The 19,948-nt window shown below is 35.4% G+C and overlaps 1 protein-coding gene across 1 annotated transcript in view; it reads left to right on the top strand.

Moving 5' to 3' along the window:
• Window positions 1-19,948, top strand: part of FARS2 (phenylalanyl-tRNA synthetase 2, mitochondrial) — a 631,382-nt gene that overhangs the window by 201,798 nt on the left and 409,636 nt on the right. The gene's annotated exons all lie outside the window — the stretch shown is intronic.

Below are 19,948 nucleotides of genomic sequence, written 5' to 3'. Positions count from 1 at the left end.
TGCAAAGTTAACTACTTATAAAATAAGTAAGTGGTAAAACATTAAACAAAATATGGTTTGTCAAAAGACAAATTAAATGAAGCTCTTCATGTTCTTGTTTCAAATCAGAGTGTGTATATGCAACTTATGTATCCAGGTGTGTAGCATAGATCATTCAAATGGATCTTTACTAGTGCTGTATCACCTTGTGATAATACATTCACATGTCTTTCTTGAAAATTTTGCTTTTTTATTAATAATTGGGTATCAATGTAATTATAATGCCCAAACTTCACCTGGAAGAAGAGATAAAAACCTTTTTCTCCTTTGCAGAGGTAAGGGTTCATAAATGTGAAACATTGCATATATATTGTCAAATAAAATATTTGTGTTAATTTTGTTGAATTTCTTTTTTTTTTTCCTTTGTTACAAGCAGTGGCTTGATGGATAGGACAAGGAAAAAGGATATATTTTAGAATGAAGGTAATATAAAAGCAAAACATGTCAGTATATTTTTTAAAAAAGAAAAACATTAGCTTGACCAGGATTCATGAATTTGGAAAAAAACAAGAGCAAAGCTGAAAAACAAACAAACAAACATGTTTTTAAATAAACACTTGTTTATTTAAAAAAATATTGATATATTTAATACATTCTTGCATTACAATGTTATAAATTAAAAATAGCTAAGTAAAATCCTCTGGATATGGATCAGACCTGTTTGCATAATGCTACATTCCATATTGTTATAACATAATACCCTCTCTTCTCTCTTTCCTCCCCATCCTTCCTACATAGAAGAGAGAATTTTCATCATCCATCTTCTGGAATCAGTATTGGTCACCGATTAAGCTCACTGCTAGTAGGATCTATTTAACTATATCTCAAAAAGGTCTTTTTTCCCAATAGTTGCTGGCCAAGAGAGCAGCATGAATTCAAACTTCCTATCCCCGTAGAAATCAACATTAAACCACCTTCATTATAATTAAAATAAGCAGGATCTTCCCTCTCCCCTCCCCAGAATTTGTTAAGAAATAGAACTTAAGATCATTTTGTCTTGAAATATTGAGATAATATTATAGTTTGGGAGCTTGAATGGGACTCATTTATTTGCCTAATATTCCCAAATCAGCAGTAAGAGAGGGGTTGAAAAATATAGGCATTTTGGGATCACAGGATTTAGTTCTGGAAGAAAATTTAGAACTAAACTAGTCCATTCTCTTTGTTTTATATATCAGTCAATCAATAAAGCTCCCATTCTATGCCAGGTAGTATGCTAGACATTGAGCATCTAGTGACAAAAATAAAACAGATGTTGCCCTTAAGGAAACTTGCTTTCTTTTGGGGAAGGCAACATGTGTCTATGTATCAAATATATCAAATGTATTCCAAATAAATAGGCAGTTGGTGATGCAGTACTAAAATTCAGAAAAAATAATATAGATGGATCTGTACACTTGGGAGTCAAGTGCATGAAGATGATTTCTAAATACAGGGAAGCTGATTGAAAAAAAAAAAGATTGTTAGGACAAAGCCTTGAGATTTATCTATAGTTAAGATATGGGATATGAGGAGCTTATGAGAAAACTTAGGACTAATGAAATTAAATGACGTACTCAAGGTCATACAGATAGCAGAGCTAGGCCTTGGTCCTCTGATTATAAATCTGCATTTTTTTTTCTCTGACATTGCTTCACTGAAAATAAAATACAGTTATAGAAATGAAGTTTAGGGACAGCTAGATGGCATAGTGGACCAAACACTATTCCTGGAGTCAGGAGGACCTGAGTTCAAGTCCAGCCTCAGACAATTAACACTTACTAGCTGTGGCAAGTCATTTAACTCCAACTGCCTCACCAAAAAAAAAAAAAAAAAAAAAGAAAGAAAAGAAAGAAAGAAAGAAAACTTAGATAAAGCACAGAATACCAAAGCTTAGATTAATAGTCTTTTTTAGACAAATTTTTATTTATTTAATTCTGAACTTAGAAATAAAACAAGCATTTCTATAGCATAGCAAAATAGAAGAAAAAAGAGATGATTTTATATGCAACTGCAAATCTATTATATACAACTTACTATTCCTTTGAAATATATAATAAAGCCATCATGTAACTTCCTTTCTCCCTTTCCCCCCAGGATACCATTAGACACAAATATAACACACACATACACAATTATATGCCAATAATAATATTTAAGTGAAATAGAAGAACATTTACAAAAATTGCTTAGATTAGCAGAAGATTAACAATTGAAGAAATTTGAATCAGAAACCACTTCTAACACCTTTACCCTACACAGAGATATTAGAGATGATGGGAATAATTTCTGAGTATCTTTTGGCCCTGTGTGGGGAGTACTGGAAGGGAGAGAGAGGCATGTCATTATTGTCTATAGATAGTGGCTAGTTTCTGGTTATGGTTAAATTTTTTCCAGACTAGAAAAAAAGAAAAAGATGCAGAAGGTGGGCAATAAAGCGGCTTTGTGTGGGTCTTTTGTAGTTTTGTTGTATTAGTGAATATGGCCATAAGGTTTGTATATTATTCAGTCATCCCAGTAATTAGATCTACTGAACATGAGGTGCTATCTCTGTTCCTTGAAATCCTGAGCTAGACTAGCACAGTGATAAAAGTGCATTTTCCGATATTCTTGATGGTTTTTTATTCAGTCAGTAATTGGTAGAATTTAGTTATCTGAAACAAGTTTCCAAACCATTATTGCACACTAATGAGGCTCTGCTATCCTCCCATTAAATCAATCCTGTCATGAATTTTTGGGGAAAAGAATGAAGAAATTGAAAACTGACAATGTAAAATAATAATAAAGTTGAGAGTAGAAATGATGAAATAGAGGTATTAGCTTTGAGGGCACTAGAAAATTGGGAATGTAAAATTGTTTGTGATAAAGATAGCATAAAAAGGCATCCAGAGAAATAGAAGAAAAGGATTAAAAGAAGACCTACACATACTGTGGAGGTCCTTATTTTCAAGTTGCAGTTATCATGATAAATCTTTGTAAAAAATCCATATGTAAAATCCATATTTTAGCCATTAGCCATTAAATACTTTCAATAATATGTACTGTAGTCATTTAAGTTTGTTTGCAGTTAGTATCTGGTTTGCCCCAAGGCTCATGGAAGCTTGTATAATTGAAATACAACATTAATACTTCAGATTACCTTTTGTCATAGTTTCATTCTTTTCTTTTTCTAGGCCATTCATCAGAAATATTACCATGCATCAGAACTGACTGATGGAACTTGTGTTTCTTTCTGAAATCTCTCTGTGTCTCTCTTCTCTTTGAGATCCAGCTTCTTTTTCTTGAGTTGTATGAGCTTACACCATAGGTGTATGTGCTATAGATTTGGGAGTCAGTTGCGTAGCAGTGATATTTGAATCCATGGAGGCTGATGAAGTCACATAGAGGGACAGAAAATAGAAGGGGAAAAAAGAGAGCTTAGGGCTTTGAGGTTTGCCCATTTCTAAGGTGTATCATTTCATCCCTCTATGCCCAGGCAGCTCTGCAGACAATTGTAGACCTACCTACATTAGAGGGACTTAATATTTATTTATTTATTTAATAGCTTTTTATTTACAAGTTATATGCATGGGTAATTTTACAGCATTGACAATTGCCAAACCTTTTGTTCCAATTTTTCCCCTCTTTCCCCCATCCCCTCTCCACTGATGGCAGATTGACCAATATATGTTAAGGTATAAATTAAATACAATATAAGCATACATGTGAGGGACTTTATATTTATGAATGGATGGATGAAAATAATGTCTTTGTACCAAATGTAAACCGACACACCAACAAGATAGCTTGAAGGGCAGATTAAAGAAATGTTGTGTACATAGCATTCTTAAGCAAAATATGTGACATGATACCTTATATTAAATGTGTGGACAAAGTGGATAATTATGATCTAGTTGGATGGTTTTGAAGCTAGTTAAATGACTCAATCCAAAGAGTAACAGCTAATGGTTTTATGTCAGCTTGGAAGGAGGTATCTAGAGGGCCCCCAAGGACTAGGCTTGACTTTTGTGTTCCTTACCATTTTTATCAATGCCTAAGCTAAAGACATGGATGACATATTTATTCAATTTATCACTGTCATGAAGTGGATATGGGTGGAACATCTAAAAAATCTTATGACAATAAAACAACCAATATACATTTTTTAAGTTCTTACTAGGAACTAAGAACTGTGCTGAACATTGGGGACTATAAAAACAAAAATAAAAGAATCCTTGCTGAGACGTTTGCATTCAATCAGGGGAGATAGCATGTACACATATACAAATACATAGCATAAATAACAAAGTGGTACCTGTAAGCTGAGCTTTGAAGAAAATTCTGGGTTTGTAAGATTGAGGGTGAGGAGGCAGTCTTCCAGACACAGGATAGGGCATGGAGGACAGAGAAGAGGAATGGGGTAGGCAAAAGCTCAGAGGTGGGGGTTGTAATATTTGTGAATAACATCAGGCAAGCCAGTTTTCCTCAACTTGAGAGAGGAGAGTGATATATTAAAAAGCCCAGAAAGATAGGTTGGAGCCATGAGGAAGGGTTCTGAATACTAAATAGGACAGTTTGTATCTTATCCTAGACTTAAGAGGGAGCCATTAGAGTTTAAGGAACAGAGAATGATATGGCTTAGGGATATCACTGGTACCAGAAAGATGAATTAAGAAGATATTGTAGTTGGCCAGCAAGAAGTAATGAGAGGCTATATGAATGGAGAAACAGGGATCGATGGATTCAAGTAACATTATGGGTTGGCTCTGTAAGGAGAAGGGAAGTGGGATGGTGTGATAAGTCAGGAATGATTGTAATGGGCCAATTTGGGGTGACTAAAACTGTGGTTATGTCCTCAGAAAAAATATGGGAGTTTGGAAGAAGGGTACATTTTTGGGGAAAGATATTCTGTTTTGGGCACATTGACTTTGAGATGCCTGTGGCAGATTTATTTGGAAATACTTAATAGGCAGTTGATGACGTGAAACCAAGGTTTAAGAGAGAGATCACAGTTTGCTACCTAGATTTGTAAGTCATGTGGAGATGTAGGTGAATCCAAGTGAGCTGATGAAATCACCAAAAAAGAGAGTGCTTAGAGAGATTATAACTCAGGAAAAAGTCTTAGGATACATCCACAGCTGACAAAATAAACACATTGCTCCAATAAAGGAGAGTGAAAGGAGTGCTTAGATAGGAAGAAACTTGAGAGAGGATAGTCATAAATGCCCAGAGTGTTTGGAAGACTTGGGTAGTCAACAAAGTCCAATACTGCAGAGAAATCAAGAAGATTAAGCCTTGGCAAGGGGCGTGGTGATTTTGCATTTAGGAAATTAATGTTAACTTTGGAGTATGCAACATCAATTAAATGTTGAAGTGGGAAGCCAGATTGTAGGGGTTTGAGAAGTCAATGAGGGGGAAAAAATGAAAATTTGTAGCTTTTTCTTGGATTTTGCCTATTGAAAAGAAGAGATGTAGGATGTTAGCATGAGAGAATAGTTGGATCAAGTGAGGAATGTTTATGAGATGAGAGGGACCTGAGTGGGCTTGTAAGCAGTCAACAATGAGCAAAATTAAGGGCGAAATTAAAAATGATTAAATAGATAATGGATGATTGCAGAGACAGTCTACTGGAGGAGGTTCAATGCAAACAATAGAAATAACAACAACAAAAAACCTGAGTAGAATGAACCAGTGCCAAAAATATGAAATATGTATTTTAATAAACTAAATAATGGACTAAATCTAATAAGATCAATGTAAAGTCACATATTCATGTCCAAAAAAATTAACTTCAAAATAGGAATTGTGAACTATTCATCATTTTAGGTGAAAGAGACCTGGGAGTTTAATAGATCATAAGTATAATGTGAGTCATTTGTACAGCATGGCAATTTAAAAATAAAACCCCCAAAACAAAAGTTCAGTATGTTTGAAGGATATGAGAGAACTGGAAATCATGATATATCATGAATATCAGTTGAAGGAATTGGGAGTGTTTAGCCTAGAGAGGGAAAAGACAAAATTTATGGTGATATGATATCTGTTTTCAAGTAAAGTTGTGAAGGGCTGCCATACATAGGGGAGATTTAGATTTACTCTACTTGTTCCCAGAGGAAAAACTTTGGAGAAATTGGATAGATGGAAGTGGAAGAAGACAATTTATCCTATACACAAGGAAAATTTTCCCAGCAGAACTATACAGAAATGGCATGAGCTGCCTCAGGAGATCTTGTGTTTCTGTTTTTTAGAATGCTTCAGGCAAATGCTCAATGACTTTTATTTGTCAATGGTATTGTAATGAGATACCCTAATACAAGTACAAGTGGGTGTTGACCACCTTTGAGGTACCTCCCATTCCTGAAATTCTATAATAATGGTAGAAATTTAAGATTTACTAGGCAATTACATACTTTGCTTTTGGTCTTCACAACAATCCTGTGAGTTCAAGTCTGGCATTATTAACCTCATTTTTCAGATAATGAAACTGAGAACAAGTCACAAGTCAGTTTACTTATCCAAAATCTTGTAGTTTGTAAATGGTAGAGCTAGATTTGATCTGAAGTATCCTCACTTCAAATCCAGTACCCTTTATATTGTACTGCAAGTTTGATCTCTCTTGATACATTCTCTTTTGAAGAAAAACATGAAATTACACATTTAATTTAGAGATATAGTATTTCTATTCTCTTTTCTTGCGAAGTATAAATATTTTGAATGTGTATGTAAAGTGAAGGGTTTCTAAAAATTTTTTCCTCATGACTTAGATTTTTAAGAGAATGTGTTTTGTATTTAGTCTATCTTAAAAGTTTGATCTGCTTTATAACTGTATCATGTGATTGAAAATGGAATGGTGTGTTTTTTGTTCAAATTTTTTTTTTCTTTTTCCTCCTCTCCCTCCCTCCCTCCCTCCCTTCTTTCCTCCCTTCCTGCCTGCCTTCCTTCCATCCTTTCTTCCTTATTTCCTTCCTTCCTTCCTTCCTTCCTTTCTTCCTTTCTTTCTTTTTTTGCTGAGGCAATTGGGGTTAAGTGGCTTGTCTAGGGCCACACAGTTAAGAAGCATTAAGTGTCTGAAGCCAGATTTGAACTCAAGTCTTCTTGAGTTCAGGGCTGGTGCTCTATCCACTGTGCCACCTAACTGCCTCAAAATTATTTTTAAAGAACAAAATCACAGTGTGACCCAGAAGTAGTTAACGTTCCCATGGAATATTGCTTCTTCTTGACTTTACTCATTTCACCATTTTTTTGTCCCATTTTGATTAATTGTGAAGTGGGTGGAATGCTACAGAGAGATGTTTCTCATTCTTTATGAAAATCCTTTAAAATATTTATATTTCTTTCCCACTGGACTCATTTAGGGTGAAAATTTCTTTATATAAAGGATTGATGGAGCATGTAAGCTGGAAAAGAACATAGAGTTCATCTTCATCAAGTTCCTTATCTTATGGACAAGGAAATTGACTGTAGGGGTTAAGTTATTATTAACTTAATAATAATCAGAGGGGAATCATACTAGAACCCAGGTCCCCTGAATCTCTTATCAACTGATACTTCTGTTATACCAGAACACTTGTCCAGAATCATAACTAGAAAATTTTGCCCCTGGGGGAAGAGGCAGGACATGCACCTGGGTGAAGGGACATACAAGGTATTCTTAGTTGAATGGAAGTGAAAGAGGGACATAAGATACTGGGTCAGTGAGAGGCTGACATAACTGGAAAGGTAGAACAAAGTGATTTAGTCAGTGGAAGAACTTATCTGGGCTGTGACTATTAGAGGGAAGCCATCCAAGTCATATATAGTTTCCCTTTTTTGCTAATTATTCTTGCTTGCTCATTGATAAGTACCATTTTTTGTGTACTATTGAAGTGTTAAAAATGTTTTCTGAACTCAACTTTGGCTATTATGTGGCCAAGTTTCAATTGCCTGATGTAGCTTTATATCCTTCTGATTGAACAGATCACTAGGACAAACTATGCTTTATTCTAGAATATACTATTTTTTGAACCATATGGGACAAAAGAATATTTAAATACATTGAGAACAGGTGAAAGGGAAACTGTCCTTATGGATATCCTTACGGAGCTTTGGAGAAATTGTTTAATGGGTATTTTAAAAGGCAATCTCCTTGAGATTTTTTTTTCTCTTTTGTTTCTGTATAAAAATTAAAATCATTGATTATAGGAAAAAATGTCTTATTTCCAGTAGACATTACAATTTACTGTTCCCAATCTTTTGGGATTTGATTCATTATCAGAAAATCACATATTAAATGGAGTCTAATCACCTTGACAGAAGCTATTTTCTTGGACAATTGGGTCAGTCCAACCACAGATCAAAAAACCTTTCATTTATAATGTGAATCTAATCCTCTCATGACTTGACTGGTATCTTTAAGAGAATGTGGTTTGCATTTAGTCAATCTTAAGATTTTGATCTGTTTTATAATAATATTACATGAATGGATAATTGTCTTTTGTAATTTTTTTTTTTCCTGAGGCAGTTGGGGTTAAGTTACTTGCCCAAGGTCACATAGTTAGATAGTGTTAAGTGTCTGACCAGAATTAAACTTAGGTCCTTCTGACTTCAGAGCTGGTGCTCTATCCATTGTGCCACTTAGCTGACCCTGTCTTTTGTCAGTTTTGAAGAATAAAGTCGTAATACTATTTGGTGCCCCAGAAGTAGCTTTTTTAAAATGGTGACTTTTAATAAATGAGGTGATTTTTTTAGATAAAGTCTCTCTCCAAGAGCTTCTTTTTGTTTATTTTCAACAAAATCAAAAGATTGGAGAAAAAAAGAGAAAAATGTATTTTTACATTGTAGCAATAACAATTGATCTGAGAAACTGGAAGAATTGAGGAGAGAAAATTTAAGAATCCTCAAACTGCTTGAAAAATATGGCCAACAAAATGTTTGTAGCAGCCCTGTTTGTAGTGGCTAGAAACTGGAAAATGAATGGATGCCCATCAATTGGAGAATGGCTGGGTAAATTATGGTATATGAATGTTATGGAATATTTTTGTTCTGTAAGAAATGACCAGCAGGATGAATACAGAGAGGCTTGGAGAGACTTACATGAACTGATGCTAAGTGAAATGAGCAGAACCAGGAGATCATTATACACTTCGACAACGATATTGTATGAGGACATATTTTGATGGAAGTGGATTTCTTTGACAAAGAGACCTAACTGAGTTTCAATTGATAAATGACAGACAGAAGCAGCTACACCCAAAGAAAGAACACTGGGAAACGAATGTGAACTATCTGCATTTTTGTTTTTTTTCCCGGGTTATTTATACCTTCTGAATCCAATTCTCCCTGTGCAACAAGAGAACTGTTCGGTTCTGCAAACATATATTGTATCTAGGATATACTGCAACATATCTAACATATATAGGACTGCTTGCCATCTAGGGGAGGGGGTGGAGGGAGGGAGGGGAAAAATCGGAACAGAAACGAGTGCAAGGGATAATGTTGTAAAAAAATTACCCTGGCATGGATTCTGTCGATATAAAGTAATTATTAAATAAAAATTAAAAAAAAAAGAAAAATATGGCCAAAATAAAGACCTTAAAAATCATATTTCAAGAAATCACAAAAGATTCTTAGAACCAGAAGACAAAAAGTAGAAAAAGAAGCCATTACTCACTACCTCCTGAAGGAAATCCCAAAATCATATATATATAAACCTAGAATTTCCTGGTCAAAGAAAAAATAGAAAAGACTCCAGAAAAAAAGACTTCAAATACCAAAGAACTACAGTCAAGATCACACAAGTTTTAGCAGCTCCCACTAAAATGACAGTTTAGGGAACAATATTCCAGAAAGCAAAAGATATAAGCTTACAACCAGTAACAATTTACTGAGCAAAACTGAGTGCCTTCTTACTGGGGAAAAATGAAATAGAAAAATTTATGAAATAATTTTCATTTTTTGGAGTCAAATAGAATTTAATGAATTCTCTTTTTAGTGAATTTAATGAAATAGAAGAATTCCAAGCATTCCTGAGACAGGATCTAGAAACTCTGAAATCCAAACATATAAAGGTAAATGTAAGCAAGAAATCATAAAGAACTTAATGAAAAACCATTTATATTTTCATATGATTAAGATGATACATGTATTTCCTTACCATTAGGGTTCACTAGGGATAGTCTAATTGGACAGAGGGCCTGAGAATAATTCTGATATGTTTTGATAATTCTTAGAAGAAAGGGGTGGGAATAAAGGAGGAAAAGAATGGAGAAAACTATCTCACAAAATTGGGCTGCATAAATAGAAATCTAGTAGAAGTAATAGACCAGGAGTTGGCTAGATCATGTCAGAATTAACTCATAAAAACATAGATCTAAATCTAGAAGGGAAACCTAAGTCAACTGGTCAGCAATCCACTCCTCTTACTGTAATACCACATTGCCTTTGTTTAAGTTAGGAGGGCATGGTATGTAGTTAGTATTTTTAATATTCCATTTAATTACTGTCCATTAATGATTTATTTATTCAGCAACCATTAATTAGGCTACTATGTACACTTTGCTTAGTTGTTGTCCTTCCTTAAATACAGTAATGATGTTTGCAATTGACTGTTTGTCTCTGTATGTTTTTTATTATGCTACTTTTGAGTTGGGAACCCAGTGGACCTTATTATCAGGATGATGATACAATCTTTCCATAGGTTTATTTCATTAGAATTAAATAAATTCAGAAGATAGAACAACTAGATAAAGTTCTGTGCTCTCAAATCTTGTTTCTTATCTCTTGCCAAGTTTCAGCTGTGGATTTACTCCCACTGTTCACCTCCTCTGCTCCTTCTAACAATCTGTTGAATTCACCAAGAAGAAGCTTTACCACCATTCTGAGTACATTACAAAATTATGTTATTTATCCCATCTTAAGGGTAGCTTAAATTTAAATTTAAATTTTTTATTTTAAATAAATTTTTAAAAATTAACTTAATTTTAATTTAAATTAAAAAAAAAAACATACATACATACATAAGGTATATGAATAGAGTGATCCTGAAAGCAGGGAAGACATCTTCTGAATTCAAATCTAGCCTCAGATACTTATTATCTATGTGACCTTGGCAGTTGCACTCTTTGCTTCAGTCACCTCGTCTATAAAATGATCTGGAGAAGGAAATGTGAAATCGCTCCAGTATCTTTGCCAGAAAAATCCCAAATAGGGGACCTAGAGACTTGGAGACAATGGAAAAACTTCTGAACTACAAATCCCTCTTTAACTGGGCTCCCATTGCAGCTTCTTTGTTTGATTCTGTTTCTCACTTCTGATAAAACATCCCTTCTCCCCCCTTTCTAGCGAGGATCTAACCTCTTGCTTTACCAAGGAAATGGAAGCAATTTGACATGAGTTCCTTGTTCTCCCAGTCTTTATCTCCAAACTCTGTAGCATCATCATCTCCTACTGTCTCCTTTCTTCCCTAGTCTTGTCCTCCCGAGTCCATCCCCTGCAGTTTCTCTTGCAGATTCTATCATTGGCCCTTCTCCACTCTACCCTAACATCAGGATTCAACCTCTCCCGATATATTGGTACCTTCTCTACTGCCTTTCAGCATGTCCAAGTCTCTTCCATCCTAAAATAAACATCAGAAACTGTACTGTCCTTTCAGGTCCTCTGATCTTATATCTCTTCTTCCATTCTTAGCAGAACTCCTTGAGAAAGCTGTCTAATCTTCAGTTCCCCTAATCATTTGCAGTTTGGTTTCCACTATGATGATACCTGTTGGAATGTTTACTAACTGCTAACTAATTAGAATCGATCTAATCTTACAAGAAGATGTTTTGGGCACAACCTGAAACAAGGTACTAAGTAGAACTAATTAATACAAGGCTTGTGTTTGCGCCTTTACTCATTGGAGTTCACAAGTATGCCAGCTTCTCAAAGTAAACTTTGTAACTTTGGGAATTCACACCTCCCTTAAAGCTCTTAAGGCCAGAGAGCACTATGGGAGAAAACCCATAATCCCTCTCTCTCACATCCCACAATTCCTCCCTCTTGTATAAAAGAAACAGACAGAGGCTCTCGGTCAGATTTCAGCGGAATGACATGAAGAGTGGAGCTGGCTGGAGGCTGAAGAAAGCAGAGGCAGAGGCTGAAGGACAAAACCGTTGGATTTGGCGACATTCGGAGGGAGCTCTTGGAACCAAGCAGAGAGATAGACCTTTAAGCTAACCGGGCTATATTGGAGATAATAAAAGATCTGAACTTTTATCACCTGGCTGAGTTTTGAGAAGAAAAAGCTCACCACAGATACCAATGAAATTGTCCTTGTCCAAGATGATGGTCTCTTCTCAGCCCTTCTCCATCTGGTGTTTCCTTTGACTGTGTTCTCTTCCAGGATACTTGTTCCTCATGGGCTTTTCATGGTCATACACTCTGCTGGTTCTTCTACCTTTCTTCTCACTTTTTCTCTACCTTTTTGCTGTTGATCGTCATTGCTGTGCCCTCTGACAGTTTTCCCCGGTTTTGTGCTATCTTGAGAATCTCATCTGCTAGCACAGGGTTAATTATCCTCTATATATTGAAAACCTACAGGTTATAAACAAGCTCCGCCCTCTCCTTTAAACCTCAATCTCACATTTCAAGTTAGTTGTCCTAAACATATCAAGCTCACTAGGTACAAAGCTGGATTCATTAGCCTCAACATGTCCTCTTCCCCCTTTTCCCATTTCATTTGAAGCTATTACCACCCTTTTAGGCTGCAGGACCCATGATTTTTGATCTCCTCAGTACTCCTTTTGCCCCATGTCCACTTAATTGCCAGATCTTGGTGTTTTACCTCCCGGACTTCTCTTGCATTCAACTCTTTCTCTTTTCCTGAATTCAGGTCATTTTCACCTCTCACCTAGATTATTACACCAGCCTCCTAATTGATCTTCCTGCTCCAAGCTTCTTTCTGCTTCAATCTATTCTTCATAGTTCTACCAAAGTGATTTTTCCATAGACATCCATCTGACCATGTCATTCTTCTATTCAACCATCTTCTAATGGTATCCTATTGCTTCTCTTTCTTTTGTTCTTTGCTTTTATGTAAAGTATAAACTCCTTTGTTTAGCTTCTGTAGCCTTTCATATCTTGTGCCAAACAATCTTTCCAGTCCGATTGGTACACTCCCTTAATTGTTTTCGTAGCTCTTTTGCACTTAGAGTGTCATCTGTCTGGAGTTCACTCTCTCTTTATCTCTCCCTTTTAGAGTCCCTCTCTTCCTTCAGAGTTTAAAGTTTAAGCACTGCCTTCCACATGGAATCTTTTCTGATCCTCCCCGCTGCAACTTTTAACACTTATTCATTTTATATTTATGCTCTAAATAGTATTACATATATATAGTATTTATATTTGTATATATAAAAAAATACATGTATAATATGTATACATGTAAATAATTTATGTTTATATATAGGAATATTGCTAAAGGTAAATATATTTATACTTATGTTTATATATGTATATACATGAACACATCTATTTATCTATATCTGTATATATATCTTTTTCTAACCTTTTGATAGGATTAACATTTACCAATATTTCCTTAACACAGTTTTTTTTTTTTTCTCTCTACTCATAACATGGAAAGACTTAGGTTTTCCCTTTATACCTTAATCTTAGGGATTCAGTTTCTCTAAAAGGAGACAGGATTTGATTGGCATGGGTTCCCTGAAGCAGCTTCCTAAAGGTTTATAAATAATCAGTCATGAACAGTTGGGGTCTTTAAGACTTGGTAGATTTCTGAAAACCATATGAGTCACCATATTCTTAACTATGTCCTGACCTCATGATTAAACATATTTTTGTATGGAGACTGAGGGTGATGGGGTATAATTTGTCCTTGTTGCTTATCCTTGCAATATCAAGGCAAAGTAAACCTCCTAAACATGAATTTTAAGTGCCTCATTTTATCCCATAGTTGAATCTGAAAATTATACAGCTTTAGAACCATCTCTAAAAATTTCTCATTAGAATGCAAACTCCTAATATGTAGAGATTATTTAATTCTTTTTTAGTGCCTAGCACAATTCTGAGCACACAGAAAAACTTAAAATATTTATTGACTAGTTGATCTCTTCATTTGGCAGTCTTTGAATGTTTCCTAACCTATTTGGACTCATCTAATACCTTTCATTTAAAAAAAAAAAAAGAAGAAGAAGAAGAAGAAGCCATAGCAGCAGCAGCAGCAGTAGCAGCAACTACACTTTCTCACTTATAGATCCTACATAGCCTGTTGGCAAAATGATAGAAAGTGACATTCAAATTAATGACAATTTAATATATGCTGAGCTTTGGTTTACATGTGTTTTTCTAGAGTAGGTTTGAGTCTTTTTATATTATAGAAAGTTATTTTTCTGCCTACACAAAGATGTATTAGTTGCCTTGTCATATTAACATAATCTCTCACTTATCATATTTTATATTAGTAGTGTGAACTCCTGATTTTGTTGCTGGATTTTTGAGATGAAGAGCTTTGAAACTGTGAACACTTAAAGCCTTTCTAAAATTTACCCTTGGTCTCCTAAGGATTCTGAAAGACTTAGTCCCATCCATTGTAGTATACTACATACTGAAATCAAAAGGTACCATACCAGTGGAATTCTCCTAGTTTAATAACTCAGTTAGAAAAGGAAACGACGTTAGTTTGCTACAATTTGGTTTTTTTAAATGAATCCATGCTGACTTCTTTTCTAAATGTTCACAAACACTTTTTTTTATTAGTCTATTCAAAAAAATTTGAAGGAGTCAAAATCAATCTCATTAGCTTATAACTTGAAACATCTATCTTCTTTCTACCTCAAAACAAAACAAAACAAAACAACAACAACAACAAAATTGGAACATTTATACATCTCTGGTCCTAAGCCATATATTTGTTGTGATTTCTCAGTGATGACCAGGATCACATTAACAGTTATATCTACAAATTCTTTCCTTAATCTGGGATTTGGTTTGTCTGAAACATGTGAGTTAGCCCTCTTGAAGGCAATTAAGTGTGTTCTTATTATCTTTGTGTTTATCTTGAGTTTCATTTTCCTGTTGACCATTTTTATCCTATCCTTCCCACTCCAAAAATCAGTCCACTTGTTGGATAAAACAGTAACAAAACCAGAGGTACATAGTTCTGCCTTCTCTTCATTTATCATTATCTTCTTGACCATGACAAGATTATATCCCTGTATCTTACTCTCGTCCCTAACATAATTTTAAAAAAAATCTATAAACTCTCCATGTAATTATTCTTACATTTATGATATTCCTCAGTTCAAAATGAATCTTAGTCTTCATGATGCAGTTTTCTTGGGAAGGTTTTCTGGAGGCAGCCTTAGTTTCAGTTCAGAGTAATAATCACCACAAACACAGCCAGCTGATAAAATCCAAACATTTATTTTCTCCTTCCTTGATTCCAAGAGCTCTTGCAGCTTGTCCTTTGCTTCTGCCTCTGCCTCAACTCCGACTCGTGGCTTTCAGTCTTCCGAAGTGACTTCTGGTTCTAGCTCAACTTCTACTCGTGGCTTCTTCTGAACTGACTCTGACTGGCTCACTGAAGCTCTTTTTATGCTCGGTGTAAAAAGTTGACTCCTCCTCCGAGAGAGTGGGATTGTGGATTTCTGACTTGTGAATCTCATACTGAATACTGACTTGTGAATCTCCCAAAAGTGTGAACTCCAACGAGAACTTAAATACATTAGTGAGCTAGAGAATTTGCTAAGTACCATGCTAAATTAGGCAACTGACTTATCACTTTGTAAGGATTCTAACATCTCTGTAAGAAATGACCAACAGGATGATTTCAGAGAAACCTGGAGAGACTTACATGAACTGATGCTGAGTGAAATGAGCAGAACCAGGAGATCATTATATACTTCAACAACAATACTATATGATGATCAATTCTGATGGACATGGCTTTCTTCAACAATAAGAGGATTCAAATCAGTTCTAGTTCAGTTATGAAGAGAGCCATCTACACCCAGAGAGAGGACTATGGGAACTAAGTGAGGACCATAACATAGCATTTTCATGCTTTCTGTTGATGTTTACTTACATTTTGTTTTCTTTCTCAGGGTTTTTTTTTTTTTTCTTTCTAAATCCGATTTTTCTTGTGTAGCAAGATAATTGTATAAACATGTATACATATATATTGGTTTTAACATATATTTTAACATATTTAACATGTATTGGACTACCTGCCATCTAAGGGAGGGGATAATTTGGAACAGAAGGCTTTGCAAGGGTCAATGTTGAAAAATTACCCATGCATTGGTTTTTTTAAATAAAAAGTTAAAAAAAATTGTATTGTCTTACAATACTGTCTTCATGCTATCAGACTTAGTTAATACTTTACATTTCATTATTCTTACATTAGTCTAGGAACTTTAACCATCAGATTGCAGGTCAACCAGATGGTGATCTTTCCCATTGAAGGAAGAGGTCCATGAAGTCTTAGAGAACTCCTGCTAGTACCATCTTTTTTTTTTTTTTTCAAATAACTTTTTATTGATAGAACCCATGCCAGGGTAATTTTTTACAGCATTATCCCTTGCATTCACTTCTGTTCCGATTTTTCCCCTCCCTCCCTCCACCCCTCCCCCTAGATGGCAAGCAGTCCTTTACATGTTGAATAGGTTACAGTATATCCTGGATACAATATATATGTGCAGAACCAAACAGTTTTCTTGTTCCACAGGGAGAATTGAATTCAGAAGGTATAAATAACCTGGGAAGAAAAACAAAAATGCAAGCAGTTTATCTTCATTTCTCAGTATTCTTTCTTTGGATGTAGCTGCTTCTGTCCATCTTTGATCAATTAAAGCTCTCTGTAACGAAGAGATCCACTTCCATCAGAATACATCCTCAAACAGTATCGTTGTTGAGGTATATAATGATCTCCTGATTCTGCTCGTTTCACTCAGCATCAGTTCATGTAAGTCTCGCCAGTCCTCTCTGTATTCATCCTGCTGGTCATTCCTTACAGAACAATAATATTCCATAACGTTCATATACCACAATTTACTCAACCATTCTCCAATTGATGGACATCCTTTCATTTTCCAGCTTCTAGCCACTACAAACAGGGCTGCCACAAACATTTTGGCACATACAGGTCCCTTTCTTTTCTTTAGTATATCTTTGGGTTATAAGCCCAGTAGAAACACTGATGGATCAAAGGGTATGCACAGTTTGATAACTTTTTGAGCATAGTTCCAAATCACTCTCCAGAATGGCTGGATGTGTTCACAATTCCACCAACAATGTATCAGTGTCCCTGTTTTCCCACATCCCCTCCAACATTCCGCATTATCTTTCCCTCTCATTCTAGCCAGTCTGACAGGTGTGTAGTGGTATCTCAGAGTTGTCTTAATTTGCATTTCTCTGATTAATAATGATTTGGAGCATATTTTCATATGTCTATAAATAGTTTCAATTTCTTTGTCTGAGAAGTGTCTGTTCATATCCTTTGACCATTTATCAATTGGAGAATGGTTTGATTTCTTATAAATTAGAGTCAATTCTCTATAGATTTTGGAAATGAGGCCTTTATCAGAACCTTTGATTGTAAAAATGTTTTCCCAGTTTATTGTGTCCTTCTAATCTTGTCTGCATTTGTTTTGTTTGTACAAAAACTTTTCAATTTGATATAATCAAAATTTTCAATTTTGTGGTCAATAGTGATCTCTAGTTCTTCTTTGGTCATAAATTCCTCCCTCTTCCACAGGTCTGCGAGGTAAACTATCCTATGCTCTTCCAATTTATTTATAATCTCATTCTTTATGTCTAGGTCATGAACCCATTTTGATATTATCTTGGTGTATGGTTAAGTGTGGGTCAATGCCTAGTTTCTGCCATACTAATTTTCAATTTTCCCAGCAATTTTTGTCAAATAATGCATTCTTATCCCAGAAACTGGAGTCTTTGGGTTTGTCAAATAATATATTATTAAAGTTATGGGCTGTTTTGTCCTTTGAACCTAACCTATTCCATTGATCAACTAGTCTATTTCTCAGCCAACACCAGATGGTTTTAGTAAGTGCTGCTTTATAATATAATTTTAGATCTGGTACAGCTAGGCCACCTTCATTTGATTTTTTTTTCATTAATTCCCTTGAAATTCTTGACCTTTTGTTTTTCCATATGATCATCAAAGTAGTTTTTGGGGAGTCTGATTGGTATAGCGCTAAATAAATAGATCAATTTAGGTAGTATTGTCATCTTTATTATATTTGCTCGCCCAATCCAAGAGCATTTAATATTTTTCCAGTTGGTTAGATCAGACTTAATTTGTGTGGAAAGTGTTTTGTAGTTTTGCTCATAAAGTTTCTGATTTTCCCTTGGCAGATAGATTCCTCAATATTTTATACAATCAGTAATTACTTTAAATGGAATTTCTTTTTGTAACTCTAACTATTGGGTTTTGTTAGTGATATATAAGAATGCTGATGACTTATGTGGGTTTGTTTTGTATCCTGCAACTTTGCTAAAGTTGTGGATTGTTTCTAATAACTTTTTAGTAGAGTCTCTTGGGTTCTCTAAGTAAACCATCATATCATCAGCAAAGAGTGATAATTTGGTTTCCTCATTGCCTATTCTTATTCCTTTAATCTCTTTCTCAACTCTTATTGCCAAACTGCTAGTACCATCTTGAGAAGAAACAAGATAGCCTTATTCATTAATCTTATTCAAATGACACTGAAGGGCTCATTATTATGGTTCAATATGTTTTTCTTGAGTAGTGTAGTCTAGGAGGAAGAATATTATGCTTCTTGATCTAAAGATCTCATTGTTATGTTTATGCTCTAAGGAGGTCAGAGTTAGAAGGAAACATCTGAGTATTCATAGCAATGTTTATTTGTAGCTACAAAGAACTGGAAACAAAATACAAAGCATTTTGGAAAGATGTGAGGGGCTCCAGAATAGACCTCCTGAACGGGAAGTGAGCGTTCTGTGTCTGACCCCGCCTACTTGGAATTGCCACGTTGGCTAAAGCTTACGTGGCTAAGCCGAGGGCGGTGGGAGGGCACAAGAGGAGCATAGCTCCACCTTCGGGGAGGATCTAGGAGGAGTCATCGAAGAGAAGCCTTGAGAGATAAAAAGGAAGAAGCACGGACTTGCGGTGGGAACAGACTTTTCTTTTCCCCTCCATTTGCTTAAATAAATAGTTGCAGTAAAATTCCAGCTCCCTGTCTAGTCATTTCCCTTTTAAGGGATCCGGGGAAGCCTGAAGCTGAGTCCGAGGTGGGCGGGCTTAGATTGTGGAGGAAGGAGACCTGCTTTTGCCGTTTGTACCCCAATCCGGCCCCTAACAGAAAGAAGGATCTGGAAAGAATTTACATAGTAGGAAATGCTTGAATTTAGTGTTAAGGGAAGAAGGTTTTCTCTGATATTGAGATAAACAGGGAGTGTTTTCCAGATATGGAGGAGAAGAGATACCAGTATGCTGTATGAAGGCCAGAGAAAAGATAAATTTTTACCCTATTCTGAGATTGAGGATTTGAAGTAATGTCCAGTGATGGCAAATGGGTTGGAGCCAGGTTGTGACTGTCTTTAAAAGATAGAGAAATTTATATCCGACCCTTGAAGCAGTAGGGAGTCATTGGTCTTACTGAGTTTAAGAAGAATCAGTTTTATAAGTGTGGAGGATGACCTACAGTGATGAGATACTGGAGGAAGGAATACCAATTAGGAAAGAGTAAAGTAATCATTCAGGCAAAAGTTGAAGAGAGATTCTATGATTAAGGAATAACGCCCTCGCTGACCTTCAGTTTTCTAGGAACAACTCACTTGTTTTGTACTTTTGTTCAGATTCTTATGGGAGTCCCTGGGCTATTATCAGCCTTCCTCCTTTTATTTTCAGTTTATTTGTTGCTTATGCCTTATGTGCCTTTTCCTTCCTAGAGCCCAAACAAACAAAGATTATCATATTTTCTAGTATCTCTGTAAC

The sequence above is a fragment of the Antechinus flavipes genome, chromosome 1 (genome assembly GCF_016432865.1).
Source record: "Antechinus flavipes isolate AdamAnt ecotype Samford, QLD, Australia chromosome 1, AdamAnt_v2, whole genome shotgun sequence".
Lineage (NCBI taxonomy): Eukaryota > Metazoa > Chordata > Mammalia > Dasyuromorphia > Dasyuridae > Antechinus > Antechinus flavipes.
Note: the sequence above shows the minus strand (reverse complement) of the source record. Positions and strands in the feature narration are given on the sequence as shown.